Raw genomic sequence first — 16425 nt, 5'->3', positions numbered from 1 at the left:
TATACGTATTTTTTTATTAATGTACGTCATGACTTTGGAACAAAATGTATTATCCATTACATAAAACTGCTTAAAGAGATGGATGTTTACAAGAAAGTAAACACTTACAAACCAGATATTAAGTAAAAAACTTCATAGATTCCGAAACTACTCACACATGCTAAAGACCTGGACTCACACGAATGCATAACATAAGTTCATTTAGGTGATTCACAATGACATGATGTAAATTATATTACTTATTTAACATTTATAACCACATAGAGTAACTTATCATGCTTCAAATGAGATATTTAAACCATCAAACTTTTCTTTGGTGATCTTGTCCATAATTTGGATCATTTCAGTCGTAAGATAATTAACTGAATCACCAACAATGCCTTTTCGAAAGAAGATATCGTCGGACAAACCCTTAGAAGTTTGTTTCCCGGCCTTACTTACCTTGTGTAAGTTCTCAAAACCACATAGTTCTATTATCTTCTGCACCGATCCATCAATTTCCTCTTCTTTTGTAAAAGAATTACCCATGAAATTGGCTAATTTCTTAACCACAATATCTGAATCCTTCTTCAAATCCTCGAACGTTAAAAACAACACTTTATCGGGTCGTTCTAAACTTGCCATGTAATACCCAATGACATGATCCCAAAAAGATCCATATGGAACAATACCTTTACTAAATAGCTCAAAGGCACCATCCACTTTCAGTGGTGTATTTCTCACCTTGTTGAAGAAGTGCCAATAAGAAGTGAGCACGTCTTTAGGGTTTCTACACAAATAAACAATCCGACAATCGGAACTAATGATGGATTTAGGTAAACAAGTGTAGGGTATATGGGTAGCCATGAGGCCATTGGCATAAGAAGGGTTGTTCAAGAAAGACAAACTCTCTATAAAGGGGACACAGTCATGAGGGCTAAGAGTGAGCAATGGGTGTGAACCATTGCATGTTTTGTACCTATTTCGGTTTACAATAGCAAATGCAAGGGCCTTGAGCCATGTTGCAACCCGATTTTGGATAACTTACCAAGAAAACATCGGTGGGCAGAGCTTTAAAATCGTCCTGCAAGGCCATAATCACTTCAAGCGAGAAGTCGGCTTTTGAGATTTGATGCCATAAACCTCGCTTATACCAAAACCCCTCGTATTTACATAGATGATGATCGGCAACCATGGGAAGAGAAGAGACCTTATCCTTGTATTTAGCGATGATGATCGACATCTTTGCCTTTCGTGCGTTTTCTTCATCTTTTGTAATGGTTGCTAGTGGTGAATAGAACGGAAAAGGACCGGACATTATGATGTAAATAATTTTCAAATGTTTCTATTAGTTTGAATCTCACATGTTCCTGATCAACTACATATATATAGCATGCATGCAATAATTGCTCATTAATTTGTTTCAAAATATCTATGTACTTTAAACTTTGTTTTAGTATTATAAAACTAAAATGTATTTACAATTAACTCTGAGGCGCTACGTGCTTCCTATCTAAAGGGGTTGTTTGGGATTTCTTATTTTACCTCCTTATAGCTTATAATAACTTACGGGTTATAAGTTATAAGGTGTTTAAGAAAGCTAGGTTTTGTGAGTGTATAAATCATAAGTTACAACTTTATAACTTATGACTTAAATAAGCCATAAGGAGGTAAATTAGGAATCCCCTGCACCCCCAAAATACACTTTCAAATCAAATTATATATCAATGTGTGTCACTTTGTTTAAGCTTATTCGGATCGCTGAAGAGCCACTAACCCACCTGATCATCATCTCTATTCCACCCTTAAAAGGAAACCCACCATATATAAGAAAACCTGTAGCTCAACTTGAAACCTTTTTTTTTCCTTTTTCTCACAAATGAGATTTGAACCCAATACCTATCCCGGCCTTTTTTTTTTAAATCAGTGTGCTTCACTTATATGTAATTATATCCCATAAAGTGCGTAATTATTTTTATTTATTTTTTTTTTTGAACAAAAAAGCTTGCATATACTCATTTCACCAAACCAATCTCTAAGCAAGATGCTAAAGAGAAGGCATCACCAATTGCGTAATTATTGATATTAGGTGACATGACTACATCATGTCATCATGAATAAGTGAGCTGCAAATTAGGTATATTAATGTTTATATTAGCTTGCAGGCTTGCAGCTCACTTATTCATGATGACATGATGTAGTCATGATGATGTGCTACATATATATCATATATAAGATTCCCGTGACCAGCTACTGTTCTGTAAAAAGTAATGTTTTTAAAAATTTTAACCTATACGTTAAAGGCACGTGATCAATCTCATTTGGTTTTACTTTTATGAGTGGAGACGAGGGCACTAGTGACTAGTGAGTTTGAAGTTTGAACCCAAATAAAACAAAGTCACTTTTTGACACGTTTTTATTAAGTTTTATCCCACGTATCTGATTTAACATTTTAATAAATTTTTTTATGTTTAGTTTGTGTTTGTTACTTTGTTAAAGCTTTTTGGCATGTTTATCCTTTTAACGTTTTTACGTTACCTTTTGTGTTTATATCCAACCTACTATATTTTTTTGAGCTGTATTAAACGCTCTAAATAGTCTAATGTGTTATCTTCTTTTACCCAATATTTGTTTAGGCCCGAACCATATTTTGCCCTCATACCAAAAATTCATGTACTCACCACTAGGAATGAAGTTTGATGGCTGTGAAAAAGGTTTTTGGACCATCGTCATTTAATTCAACAATATAGTCAAATGTCACATTAGTTTTCTTTTATAGGCCTTCTTTTATATACCAACTTTTTTTAACATATGTACACTTTACCATGATACAGTTTGAACTATGTATTAACCCATATATAATGAATTGTGATATTTGTATATTTTATATAATTTTACTAATCACATAAACTAAAGGTTAACTATATTAAAACTAGTTTTTATTCCTCGTATTACGTGATTGTTTTACATTATTCATTCCCAATATTTTTATGTTTATTGGATTTTAATTTTATTTATTAATTGTAAGAAAGTTAATAATATAGCTTGTTAATAATATACTTAGGGTTAGATGATGAAAGAGTTGCACAAATAAATGAGATGTTATGACCCGGTATAAAAGCTATCTGAGTTTGGTGAGACTCATGACCCGCCTAATTTTTTTTATGCAAAACTGTTTCTTAATTATAAATAATATATTTAAAAAAACGGATAATAATTTTCAATATCCCTATTTTTTAGGATTTTCATATCAAATATTTAGTGAGACAAATTTTTAGTTTAATGAGATGTTATAACAGGTTTAAGGGCTATTTGGGTTTGGTGAGACCCATACCCGTGAATTCGGCTCAAATACATGAGAATCCTCAATTTATAAATAAAGCAAGCTGGTGACTTGAAAGGATATAGGGAACAACCAGAGAACTTTAAAGATTTCGTTTATATATATTTAAGATGTATTGAACTAATTTACACGTTGTAAAGCTGCATGTAGCATATTTAAGAAATTTATTTTCAGTTTTCCAAACCTATGAATTTTACCTTTAATGTACCGGGTTACTTTAACAAAAGATGTGGAGATCCAGGGTCAACCGATTAAAAAAGCCAAGCTAGGACGATATATGATTGTCAACTGATTGTTTCAAGAAGTTGTGTCGGATCTTTTTTTATTAATTCTTGGAACAACGAATCCAAAGGCGAATCAAACTTGTTGCCCAGATTGGCGATTAGAAGACTATTGATCAATTTTTTCGGTTAAACGATTCAGATTTTGATTTCAAGTTGGAAATTGACCATTGATCCGACGGACTAGATCAAGAACAGAAGACAACCAATGGCTGATGAACAAGAAAAATCAAGTTACGTACCGTTATGGTTTCAAAATTACAGGGGTGGGGTTGTTGGTAAATCTTGAAAGTCACAAGCAGGGGCGGATCTAGCTAACAAAAGGGTGGTTCCTCCAAAACCACATGAGTTTCGAAATAATAGTGTACTGATATATTGAAAATATTACAATGAACCACCTTATAAATTAGAAATGAACCACCTTATTTATAATACACGTGGTGGTCTAGCTGGTAATTTGTTGGTTTTGTAAACTGTAGGTCACGGGTTTGATTCCTTGAGCCTTATGTCAATTTTAGGGTTTAATAAAACACACGCAGTTACACAAGCGCATGTCTCTCTCCCCACTTCATACTCTATTGACGCACACGACACACAACCACCAGACCATCGCCGTTTATCTCCGACCACCGCTACTGCTTTTCCGGCCAGCCACACACCACCGTTGTCTGATGCTCCTTCCTCCTGCCTTGCTACCCTTCCTTGAATCCTCCCACTGTAAAGGTAAGTTTAGATTCCTTTGTTAAATGTTAATTGTTCTTGTTAATTGTTCTTTATGTTGTTAATTGTTAAGTTATTTGTTAAATTTTAGTTTTAATAAGTTAGTTTGTTAGTTTTAGTTTTTTAGTTTGTTAGTTTTTAATTTGTTAGTTTGTAACAGGTTAATTATAATGACAGCGTCTTTTTTATTATTTTATCGCATTTTATTATGTAATGAGCTTTGCCCAAACCATTGAACCGACCCGAACCTCGAACCGAGCAAGAATTTTTTATATCTGACTCCAAAAGTCCTACCACCTAAAATAAATTCCTGATCCGCCACTGCTCACAAGTTGGTGAATCTAGAAGAACCTAAGTTGACAAATCGATCTAGTTGGTTTAGTTCCTGATTGTAATAGAATTATTAGTATGGTAATGTCTTAGTCACCTAATAAAGGTTTCATTTACCTGATTGTAATAGAATTATTAGTATGGTAATGTCTTAGTCACCTAATAAAGGTTTCATTTATAAATTATAAAGAATGTGTAGAGGCTTTGGATGTCCGATTAATAAAGTGGTAACAATTTCTCTGTCAATTTTCTCTTACAATAAAGTATGAGTTTATCGATCACGTGCCTTGATCATCATCGCACTGTCCCACACTTAGTGAACTTGCATAAGTGGTTGTGAATACATTGTTAGTGGTTGTCAATACATTGTCAGTTGAATCTTTTGAGTTGTATATTGCAAGATTTATATGCAGGAAAAATACTCGATAAAGCCCCTGGCTTTTTAGATGTGCCAATAAATATGCTTGTTTATTTAATTAGGGAAAATTCTTAAAATAACCTTTTTTAAGATAGAGAAACAATAAAATAGTTCAAATATTTTGAAGATTCCCAAGCTAACCCAAAAAATTTAGACTGTGGTGACGCCTAAGGAGAATAACTTTAATATGAGGGTGCAGGCTAATTTCTTGAAAATGTTAAGGGGTCATGTCAAATATGAAAATAATGTTGATGGATACGGCCAAATTTTTGAAAATGTTGAGGGAACATGCATATTTCTGACTTAACTTTTCTTCTTATAAAGCGGTCTTCCCATATGGTTTTTTTATATATTCTATCTGATCCATACAAAATTTTAAAATCTTGGAAAACGTTTCTTTTTATTTTCGTCTAGGGAGACGAATTTGAGAGGAATTTGTTACAAGGAGACGGGATTTTTATTTTCTTCTTAAAAGTTGGAATCTCGTCCACACCAACATGATTTATTTAAAATTCGTCCACACCGACTAGATTTAAGTAAATTCCGTCCACATTGACAATTAACTAAGCTTCTTCTTCTTCTTCTTCTTCTTAGCAAATTTAATATTTCTTTCCCAGTATATTTAAAGCACACCTAATTTCTCAGTGATATTTCTAGTCAGATTCAATCATGTCACAAATAAAAAGCCAGTGAAGGGGCAATAATACTCCACCAGAAACTGTTTGCCCGTAAATGGCAAATGTAGCATTAATCATTAAAGCTTGGACAGGACTCCACCAAATAATAAGTTAGTCAAAACTTATCATCCAAATAATAAGTTGGTTAAAACTTATCATCCAAATAATCATGTCATGCTGGCTACATCATATATTAGACGATGCATTGAATGCATTAGAATCACATAACTTAAACCGCACGCATTTGTCCAAAACCTGGATGATTATAAATGTTAGATAAATGATTGAGTCACCAATTTTGCTTTTCCAAGCGTGTGCCATTATATACTATTGATTTGTCGTGCCACAAGTTGCACCAAAATTTTGTGCCGACATTTTAAGTAAAACTTGTGTTTGTGCTTAGAGCAAATAAGTTCATTTAAAAATTTAATTTAGGTTCATGATTCATCAGCAGCTTTTAATTTTTCTAGTGGGCTTTGGCTTTTGTTTTTATGAAATTGAAGGTTGTTGTTGGTCAATTTAATTGTTATATTTGTTCTTGAGGAATCGTTAGAACCTAGGACCGTTAGCTTTCTTGTTAAACATGGTCGCTTGTAAATTGGACAAACTTTTAACATGCCATTTTGTTTTTGATTGTGGTTCTCTTTCTTTTGTATATTTGTCTGGATCTCTGGAGTTTTGGTCTACTCAACTTAAATTTTTGTAGGTATTGATGTTTGTCTTCGGATTTCAGCAAAGTCTATATCATTTTTTAGTTTTTATTAGTTGTGATTAGAGGTGAATCGGTTTACTGATTTTTTTTTTTTTTGACTATTTTGATTTGTTTGTGCTAATTTTGTACTAAAATGACAGCTTGCTCTTTACCTCATTTGCGATGTTTGATGTCAGAGCATTCCCGACAGCTCCTTTATCTTTATCTCTATAATTACATTAAAATTCACTTCATTTTTCCTTTCATATACAATTAAATAATATTTTTTTGCATATTTATCCATACATTTTCTCTCTCCTCCACTCACAACCACTTTCAAATATATTAAAAAATAATATATGTTGAACAGTGTTGCTCCAAATTTTTACTCATCTCTTAAAAATCCCCTTTTTTGACTCACAACCTCTTACAACCCTCTAAAAAAATTAGAGATTTCTCGCACAAAATTTTAGAAGAGCTGTTGTAAATGCTCTCAAGATAATGTTGTTTTTTATTTTCTTCTTTTTTTCTTTTTTTTTTTGACTTTGATTTTGCGTAATGGTGCAACTTATGTGTTTGTTTTTGTTTTTAGGCTTAATTATGCCTTAATAATTGCATTTTTTTGGTTAACGCGTCTGTTTAACTTCTTAAAGCAGTTATTTAATGATATTTCTTAATCTATTATCGATATGCAAACAAGCCGGTGAACTGTGGTTAAGCTCAACCCTGGCAACAGCTGTTTTTTGTTAATCCACAGATTGAGGATCTTCAACGGCAGATAAAAAAGATACACGATAATATATATATATATATGGCAGAATATATAAATATGAAAAATAGAACACTCATAAAACAAACATTGAAGTGATTAGCTTATATGTCCATGTCACCAAAAGCTATTCTGATAAATAAAGGTTAATATTACATAGTAAGAAAAATACTAATATAGAATAAGTGTAACAATGATTGATTTATGTCAAATATTAAAGTGATTAGCTTATATGTCCAAGTCACCAAAAGCTATTCTGATAATTAAAGGTTACTATTGACATAGTAAGAAAAGGGCCTAGCGACACCGCCCCACCACCACCTATGGTGTCGCGTATAGGTTTATACGCGGTGTTTTAGGGTACGATTTGACGTCCTAGCCTGGCCTGTCATAGGGTTGCCGGATCGTACGGTCTATACGTCGCGTATAGCCCTATACGCCGCGTATTTGCTTTTGTATATTATTGGAGCCCGGCTCCCTCCCCTCCCTCTCCACCATTTCTTTTTTCCTTTATTTTTTTTTCTTAACTCTCACCCTCTTCATTCAACCAACACCAACAACCATATATGTTTCCGGAGTCGGACGAGGAGATGCCGGACGGGTAACGGTCAGTCGCAGTTAAACCATGTATGTTTCCGAAGTCGGACGAGGAGATGCCGGACGGCGCTAACGGTCAGTCGGAGTTAAACCAGGTTTCGTTTTATCTTTATTTTATACATGTTAGGACATAGTTGTAGATGTTAGGACAGAGATTTGGTGAATGGTTTACTTTAGAAATTTGTCTAGGCACCGACCGTTTGACGGTAACCCTAGTTCGCCGAGCCTCCTAAACTTAAAATAGATTTCCCGTATTGTTACCATTAGCGCAAAAAATTTTATTATATTATTACTATTAAAATATTAATATTATTATTAAAATATTGTTGTTATGAAATATTATTGTTAATAAAATAAAATACTATTATTGTATTTATTAAAATAGTATTATTATTATTATTAAAATAATAATATTTAAATACTATTTAAATATAAACTAGTATTTAAAACCCGCGCGTTGCGCGGGTTATCGTGTAGGTAGTGACAAAAAAAATCTGGAAAACTACTTATTTACAACGTAACTAATCCGTTCAGTTTTAGTTTGATTTAAAGCTACTTCGAAAACAAAATGCTACAACCACATAGTTCTGGTCATCAATCTACCAACCAAATTCATTCATACTAATGTCAACTTGCAATCAATAACATAATAGTACTAAATAACCAATAAGAAATAAAGTAGAGAAGCTTGTATGTGTGCATATTTTATCTAAATTGGAGATCTGTATATACCATATGCAGATAGTAATCACTTGCCATCAATTATATGACTTTGCATTTATAGTTCTTTATATGCAAGAAGCTTTAGTAGTTTACATATGCAGTGTTGTACGTGCTGCAATCTAAAGTCAAACTCAGCTCCTAGATATTTTTGCATCTTCTTTAGCTTTTTGTTTCAACTGCATAGATCAAAACAATCACTTTAGTGTCTAAAAACATAGTAAATTTTAAGAATTGCAGTTTTAAATAGTAAAGTTATATAAGGGGCAAAAAGATAAGTTCATAAAAAAGTGGCAATAAATCCAATTCAAATATAGCTTATTAGCAAACCACAGTTTAAATGACTTAAGTCGTTTGACCCAAACTCATTTTTTGTTTGCTATCTGACCTGTCTATTTAACTCATCAAAAAGACAGATAAATGGATATGTAAGATCCTAACAAACCACATTGCATCCACTCTCATTGAAACATCCACTGATTATCCAATTCGTCTAGTAACCTAATTCAATAAAATGGAAATATAGAGTCCTAGCACAGCCCATCCAAATCTAAAAGATTACTTGTTTGACCCGAACCTGTAGTGTGAACCTGCCTTCCACTCTAATTCCTACTCGGTCTCCAAATCTCCAATTAGGCTTTATTAATATTATTATTATTAGGATTTATGAGAAAATTTTTTAAAAATTTAGAAAATATACATAAACGATAAGGATAGAGAAACATAAATGTTTATAATGCAATGTCTTTTTAGAGGTTCAGATCTCACACATATGACAACAATACCATCACAGCCCAACAAATCTTTGAAAGATTAAGAACACAAACAACTTAAACCTCACAAAATTGTAGCCATACGTTGGGTTTCTTCTTCAATTCGCCTCTAATCCTTCAACAAATATGATTAAGCAAACAAATCGAACACCAATAACTGCCCAAAAGTAAGGAACAACGACATGCCAATTAACGCTCGACTTTGGCAAATAGAAGCCGACTGCAGTACCTTAGTCATGTACAGCCACCGTAAAACACCATCGGACAACCATCGCCACCTAGGTTTCGAAAGTTAATAGAACCTTGCAGCAGTAGTTTAGTCGGAAAACACCACTGGACAACCACCACTACCTAGGGTTTCCAATAAAAACCCGGCCGTAGTAGGTTGGGTACCGGAGAGAGAGAACGGCAGGTAGAATGAAGAGAGGACAGTGTAGATGGTGATGGTGGTTTATCTGGTGAAAGAGGAAAGAGACACCATATACTTTGAAGGAGGACGGAAGAACACCTGTTGGTTGCCACAACACGTGTAATCATATAAGCAAGAAAACAAATATACGACTTCTGAAGCTAATAGTACACTTGTTTATGCGCATTTTCAAATGAATAGTATTTATGTGTGTGTCACCAATGTTAGAAAAATAATATATATAATAATTATTATATTTTTATTATTATTATTAAAATAATTATAGTAAAATACTATTAAAATATTAATTATTATATTATTTTTATTTTTATTCTAAACATATAATTATTAGTATTAAAGCATTTAGTTTTCTATTAATATTATTACTAAAATATTATTATTATTAGGTACCTAATGTACGCCAGAGAGTCAGATGCCGGGGTTAGGCGGCGACGCAAAACTTTTGAAGATACGTTTGTATAGCGTATTGTATAATATAATATAATATAATATAATAATATTATTATATTATGTTATGTTATATTGTATTATGTTATATTTATGTTAGTGAGTTTTTTTAGAAAAGCCCACCAGTGTTGTCTTATTATGTTTTTTTTCCTTTTTTATTTATTTATTTTCTTTTCTTTTGTTATTATTAATGTTATTTATGATTATTATTAATATTAATAATATTTAATTATCAATAGCATATTATTATTGGAAATTCGATAAAGGGCGTTTAGTAGCAGGACTTATTTGAGAAAATTGACAGTGCGAAACGAACTTTTAAATTATTGGCTGCTTTCGTTATAGGAATCTTCAATCAGTTACAGTTGCTTACTTAGGAAAACTGGCATTTCCAAACGAACTTTCAATTTCTTGGCTGCTTCGTTATCGACATCTCAAATCTGGCTCTTCGATTTCTTCGAACTCCAACGGTCTTGACCGCCGGTCACCACTGACAACCGTAGTTGTGTTCACTCGAACACATATCAGTCATTACTAAGCTTAAGCTTAGGCTTGTTATTAGTTTTATTTTGAGTTGGGGGTATTCTAAGTTGTTTATGTTGCGTATATTAAAGAATTGTCGGCTTATATATATACGTATATATATATATAGTAGATGCGCGGTATAAGAATTCATTGCGTCGAGATAACCAGCACCAGATCGAGACGCTAGTTTGATGAGTTTGAATCTCTCGGATCCGCGGTATACGCTAACGGCAGCGAGAACGGGAGCCCCTACTTTGGACAGATATGTGGAAATTCGGTCATTGCTCCAACATAACGAGCACCAGATTGAGATATTAGTTCGCACTTAGCTGAACCGGTTGACACGTACGCAGACGTGGATTTAGGTTCGGTGCTGACCCGGATATTAACACGTTTGTTTACAGCATTCGTTGACACGTTTTCATAATACACAATGATAGCACAAACTCAAACAACAATCCATACAATAGCAATTGTCTTTGTTATTTTTCTCTTCTTCTTGTTTGACTGGTCGTTGAAGAGAATTGCTATTGTATGGATTGTTGTTTGAGTTTGTGCTTTCATTGTGTATTATGCAAACTTGTTAATCTCAGCGCCAGCACGGAGTCTAAATCCACGTCAGCATACGTGTCAACTGGTTCAGGTAAGTCCCGGCTAATATCTCAGTCCGGTGCTCGTTGAGCTGGAGCAATGACCGAATTTCCACTTATCTGTCCAAAGTACGGGCTCACGTTCTCGCTGCCATTAACGGATACCGCGGATCCGAGAGATTGAAAGTCATCAAACTAGCGTCTCGATCTAGTGTTGGTTATGTAGGCGCAATGAATTCTTATAACGCACATCTACTATATATGAATATGTATATATATATACGCCGATAATTCTTTAATATATGCAACATGACCAACTTATAATACCCACAACTAAAAATAAAACTAATAACAAGCCTAAGCTTAAGCTTAGTAACGACTGATATGTATGTGAGTGAACACAACTACGGTTGCCGGTGGTGGCCGAAGGTCAAGACCGTTGGAGTTTGAAGATATCGAAGATACGGATTTGAGGTGCCGATACCGAGAGCATCCAAGAAATGGTTCGTTTAGCACTGTCAGTTTTTCCCAAGGTAATCACCGTAACTGATTCAAGATGTCCATAACGATAACAGCCAATAAATTGAAAGGTCGTTTTGCAATGTCAATTTTCCCATATAAGGCCTGCTACCGAACACGCTTTGCCGAATTGTGAATAATAATATATTATTCATAATTAAAATAATATTATTAATAATTATTATAAATAAAAAAAAGAAAAGAAAAAAAACAAAAAAAATAACAAGACAAGCTGGTGGGTTTTTCTAGAAAAGTTCCCATATCAGCCGCGTATAGATCTTACCGCGGCGTCTTTTTATGAGAAAGACGCCGCGTATAGGTCTATACGCGGCGTCTTAGTTTGATTACAACCTAGCCTGCAAAAGCTGGGCTAGGTTGTCAACTTGTACCTTAGACACCGCGTATAGGTCTATACGCGGCGTCTTGCTTTTTTTTGAATTATTGGAGCCCGGCTCCCCTCCCTTCCCCTCCTTTCCTTTCTCTATTATAAGGCAATCGTGTTGGTCTCGGCATTTAACCAAAAAACAACTTAACATTTGTACTATATATACCCATAATGTCTTGGTCTAACCATTTATTTCCGGAGGAGGAACCGAGTTACGCCACTAACAATCAGCCTGGCACGTCGTGGTTACCCGACTTGAACCATGTTTCGTTATATATTTATTTAGTATGAATTTGGTAGTTTTTTTTTTTTACTAACACATGCTGCATTACGTTTTGTTAGGAGTATGTCGGGTATGATACCCAGCCCGAACAGTTTTATGGTAACAATGGCTCGCCGGGCTTGCCAAACTTGACCCAGGTTTCGTTATACAGTCTTTTTGTAAATATACGGTTATGTTATTATTATTTTAATATTCTTATTTATTATTAAAATATTATATTTTATATTATTATAGGTATTATTATTGTTAATTATTACCACTGGCACTATTGTTTGAATTTCTAATTTATGTATGGTAGGAGTACTTCGTGTCGGATTACGGTAGACAGCTTTCGTACCCGTCATCTGTTGCCTGGTCGGATTATGGAGGTCAGGCTACGTCATCGTACCAGCCACCAGTAGCAAATGATCCGTTTTATGGAACCGAGTCTTCATCGCACCACGGGCGAAATGATTATGCCGGGCCAAACCCAAATAACGAAGATGAGTACGATGACGACTACATACGCGAGATGAAGGTTTCGTATAAAACAGATGCTGTAGGACACCGTGTGTTTTGTTTAAGTTAATCTTATTTGTTTGTATGTTATTTAATAAACGGCTTAAGAATTAGCGTAAAACTGTTTCAGATTTTTGAGAGCCGCAAGGAGCTGGAGAAATGGGTAAAACTTAGATGACGAGAGCATGGGTTTGTTGTTGTGGTCCAGCGGTCAAGGAAAAATGCGGTGGACCTTGCATGTAATCGTGGAGGCGAACCCAAAATAAAGGCGACGGTGAGACGTACCGACAGCATCAAAAAATGTTGTCCGTTTAAGATCCTGGGCAGGTACGACTCAAGGGGTGCATGTTGGAGGGTTCAAGTGGTAAACGAGACTCACAACCATGATCCCATTGAATTCGAGGAGGGGTGTGCCTCTTTTAGAAAAATGAACACCGACCAGCTGGATATGGTTGAGAGTTTACACAGGGCCGGCGTGAAGCCGCAAGAAATCGAAGCAGCCCTCCGCGAAAAGTTTCCCGGTGACACCCCTATGAAGGTAGTTCAAAACACTTGTAGTTTTAATGCGTACTTGTCGTGCTTGTAATATTTAGCAAAGTTTTATTTCATCCAATGCAGGCGCTGGAAAAATTTCTCGCAGGCAACGGTTTCACGTTCTATACCCGGGAGAGTGATACCGACGACAGAACGGAGGAAATTTTCTTCTGTCATACTAAGTTGCATAAGATGTGGCGTGCGTTCCCCGAGGTGCTGATGGTTGACACGACGTACAATACCAACATGTACGACTGGCCGTTGGTTCAGTTTATCGGTGTGACCTCGACATCACAGTCGTTTTGTATCGCCGCCGCGTTTGTGATCAGGGAACGGCAGAGGAACTTCGGCTGGGCTCTAGAGAAACTTAAACAAATGCTCTACGACTGCATGGAGCCACGCGTGATCTTGACTGATGCAGACCAGGCCCTCATGAACGCATGCGACGCGGTCTTCCCTAATGCCACCAAAAATTTATGTAGGTGTGTCACACCCTGACCAATGAAGGCGGAAACATCGAGGCGCGACATGATTGCTCATTGCACAATGATACTATAAAGCTACAATATTTAAAAAACTCATTTAAATCCATATCATCATAAATAACACAACAATTGTTCATACAAAATGCCAAATGGATAGATAAACAAATAACTTGTTCTTTTATTTTCTAATATCCTAAAGCCAAGATAATAAGTTTCTTCAAGTAATCCAATCAAGCTAACATCAAACCTGTAACATTGCATAAAATAGAGTTTGTTAACACGAAGGTTGGTGAGCAATTTTCATAGTTTTGGACAATAAGTATATAGTATGAAATCCACAACTAGTATATGAAAACAATAAATAATAGCAACAATTTAGATAATAAAACCGTCAATAAGAATACATTGACGACAATAATGAAATCGTCAATAAGAATACATTGACGACACCTTTCTATATGGGGATACCATATATACTCGGAATTAACGTATGATCATACTTTGATGAGGCTACCCGCCTTAGCATTCAAGAATTTGCACATAATCATGTAAAGCATATAACACCAAATCGAGCATTTATTTAAGTAAACATATACAATACGTGTTGTGGTTTAAGACTCAAGTATAAATAATTTGAATTTGAATAAGTATGCAATGCCACCCCCAAAATGAAAGATGGAAAACGGGGGATGAAAAAGTACTCACATTAACAAGTAACTTGAAAGATAGTGTCGTGAATAATCGGAGATATCGGTTTAACGAGCAAGACCTATATTAAACGGGTCTTGTGTTAGTAGGTAGTCTTGGAAGGGTTTAAAATAAAATACATGACAAATAAAGTAAATAAATAAAGTTTAGGATTTAAAATGTAAATATTTGAGAAATTAAATAAACGAGTTTTGTAAAATAAGTTTACTCGAAACCGGGTCTCGGTATTCTATTCATTAGTTTTTTTTCTTTTTTACTCAACCTATGTTAAGTAATAATGTGGGTTAAAATGCGATATTGCAAAACCCTTGGTTATAAAAATACCCAAAACGAGGTTTAAACGAGTGTTCGGGTTTGTCGGTTCGAGACTTGATAATTGACCAAGCTCACAGTTTACTTCCCAAAATAATAAATGTTATGAGATAACTCAATAAAATCAAAATAGACTTAACCAAGTATGTAGTTCTATTGTGAAGAACGTTAACGTTCGTTAAGCGAGTATACGACCTTATCGGTTCGAACTTGTTATAAGATCAAGTTGGTTACCGACATGCCAAGTATGTTTAGAAACTAACTAAAATTGATTTAAAATATAATCTTGAAGAAAAATATGAGTTTTGGTGGCTAAAAACACACTTGTGTGTCTTAAGCGAGTGAACTCGGTTTAGTTCGGTTTTTGGTTCGGTCCTTGACTCGGAATAAGACCGAGGATGGTTACCACATACCCAATTACCATGGAACTTGTAAAATAACTTATAAATAATAATACTCAAGTTTTACATTCAAAAAGTTAACAATAAAGCTTTTAAACAAAAGTTCGGTTTTTGGTTCGGTCCTTGACTCGGAATAAGACCGAGGATGGTTACCACATACCCAATTACCATGGAACTTGTAAAATAAATTATAAATAATAATACTCAAGTTTTACATTCAAAAAGTTAACAATAATGCTTTTAAACAAAAGTTCGGTTTTTGGTTCGGTTCTCAACTCGGGATGAAACCGAGGCTAGTCACCACATACCCAATACCGTGGAACTTGACAAATATGAACAATAAACTAAAATATGTAGAAGTTAAGTAAGTATAACAAGTTATATGGTTAGATTTGTTAAATATATAAACAAGGACTACAAAGTCCTCCATGTAACCTTGCCTTACTAGCCCGACATTTCAACCGGCCGAGACCGGAGAAATGAAAGACCGAAGGTAAACAAGGAGTGTATATTATATATATGTTGTAACATCAAGCTTTAAGTGTTGAGAAGTTAGTTAAAATGAAATATTAGCTTATGAAGAACAACCTTAGAATTCAAGAATTTGAGAGAGAAATGAAGAAATGAGCAAGCACAAATGAAGAAGATGGGTGTGTATATATAGAGTAAGTTGAATGGGTCTTTCATAAAGGGTGTTTCATGAAAATGGGTTGGTTATAGACCCAAGAAGCACAAACTAAAAATGGGTCCTTCAAGTCTCCATTTTGGTAGTTTTAGTCCCTGTAGTTCGTTTTGAGCGTTTTCGGGGAATTTTAAGAACCGAAAACGGTGTTTTTTTTCCAACAACTATAAAACAAATATTTAACATAAAATTCATCATTTTCATAATATCGAAAGGTTCGGGATACAAAACCGGTCGCGTTTACATTAAGAATACAAGTATAAAATAACCCGAAATTGACAAATGTCACAAGGTGGCACATATCCGAGAATATAAGGAGAAAATTTAA

General features: G+C 34.5%; 1 pseudogene; it reads right to left on the bottom strand.

Annotated features, from left to right (window-relative positions):
- Positions 1-273: 273 nt before the first annotated feature.
- On the bottom strand, positions 274-2075 carry LOC143591262 (flavonol 4'-sulfotransferase pseudogene; annotated as a pseudogene).
- Positions 2076-16425: the final 14350 nt, after the last annotated feature.

This window comes from Bidens hawaiensis, unplaced genomic scaffold (genome assembly GCF_021521415.1).
Source record: "Bidens hawaiensis isolate Kalapana, Puna unplaced genomic scaffold, B.hawaiensis_p1.1 tig00039497_1, whole genome shotgun sequence".
Classification (NCBI taxonomy): domain Eukaryota; kingdom Viridiplantae; phylum Streptophyta; class Magnoliopsida; order Asterales; family Asteraceae; genus Bidens; species Bidens hawaiensis.
The sequence above is the reverse complement of the archived record's forward strand: the minus strand, read 5'-3'. Positions and strand labels throughout refer to the sequence as shown.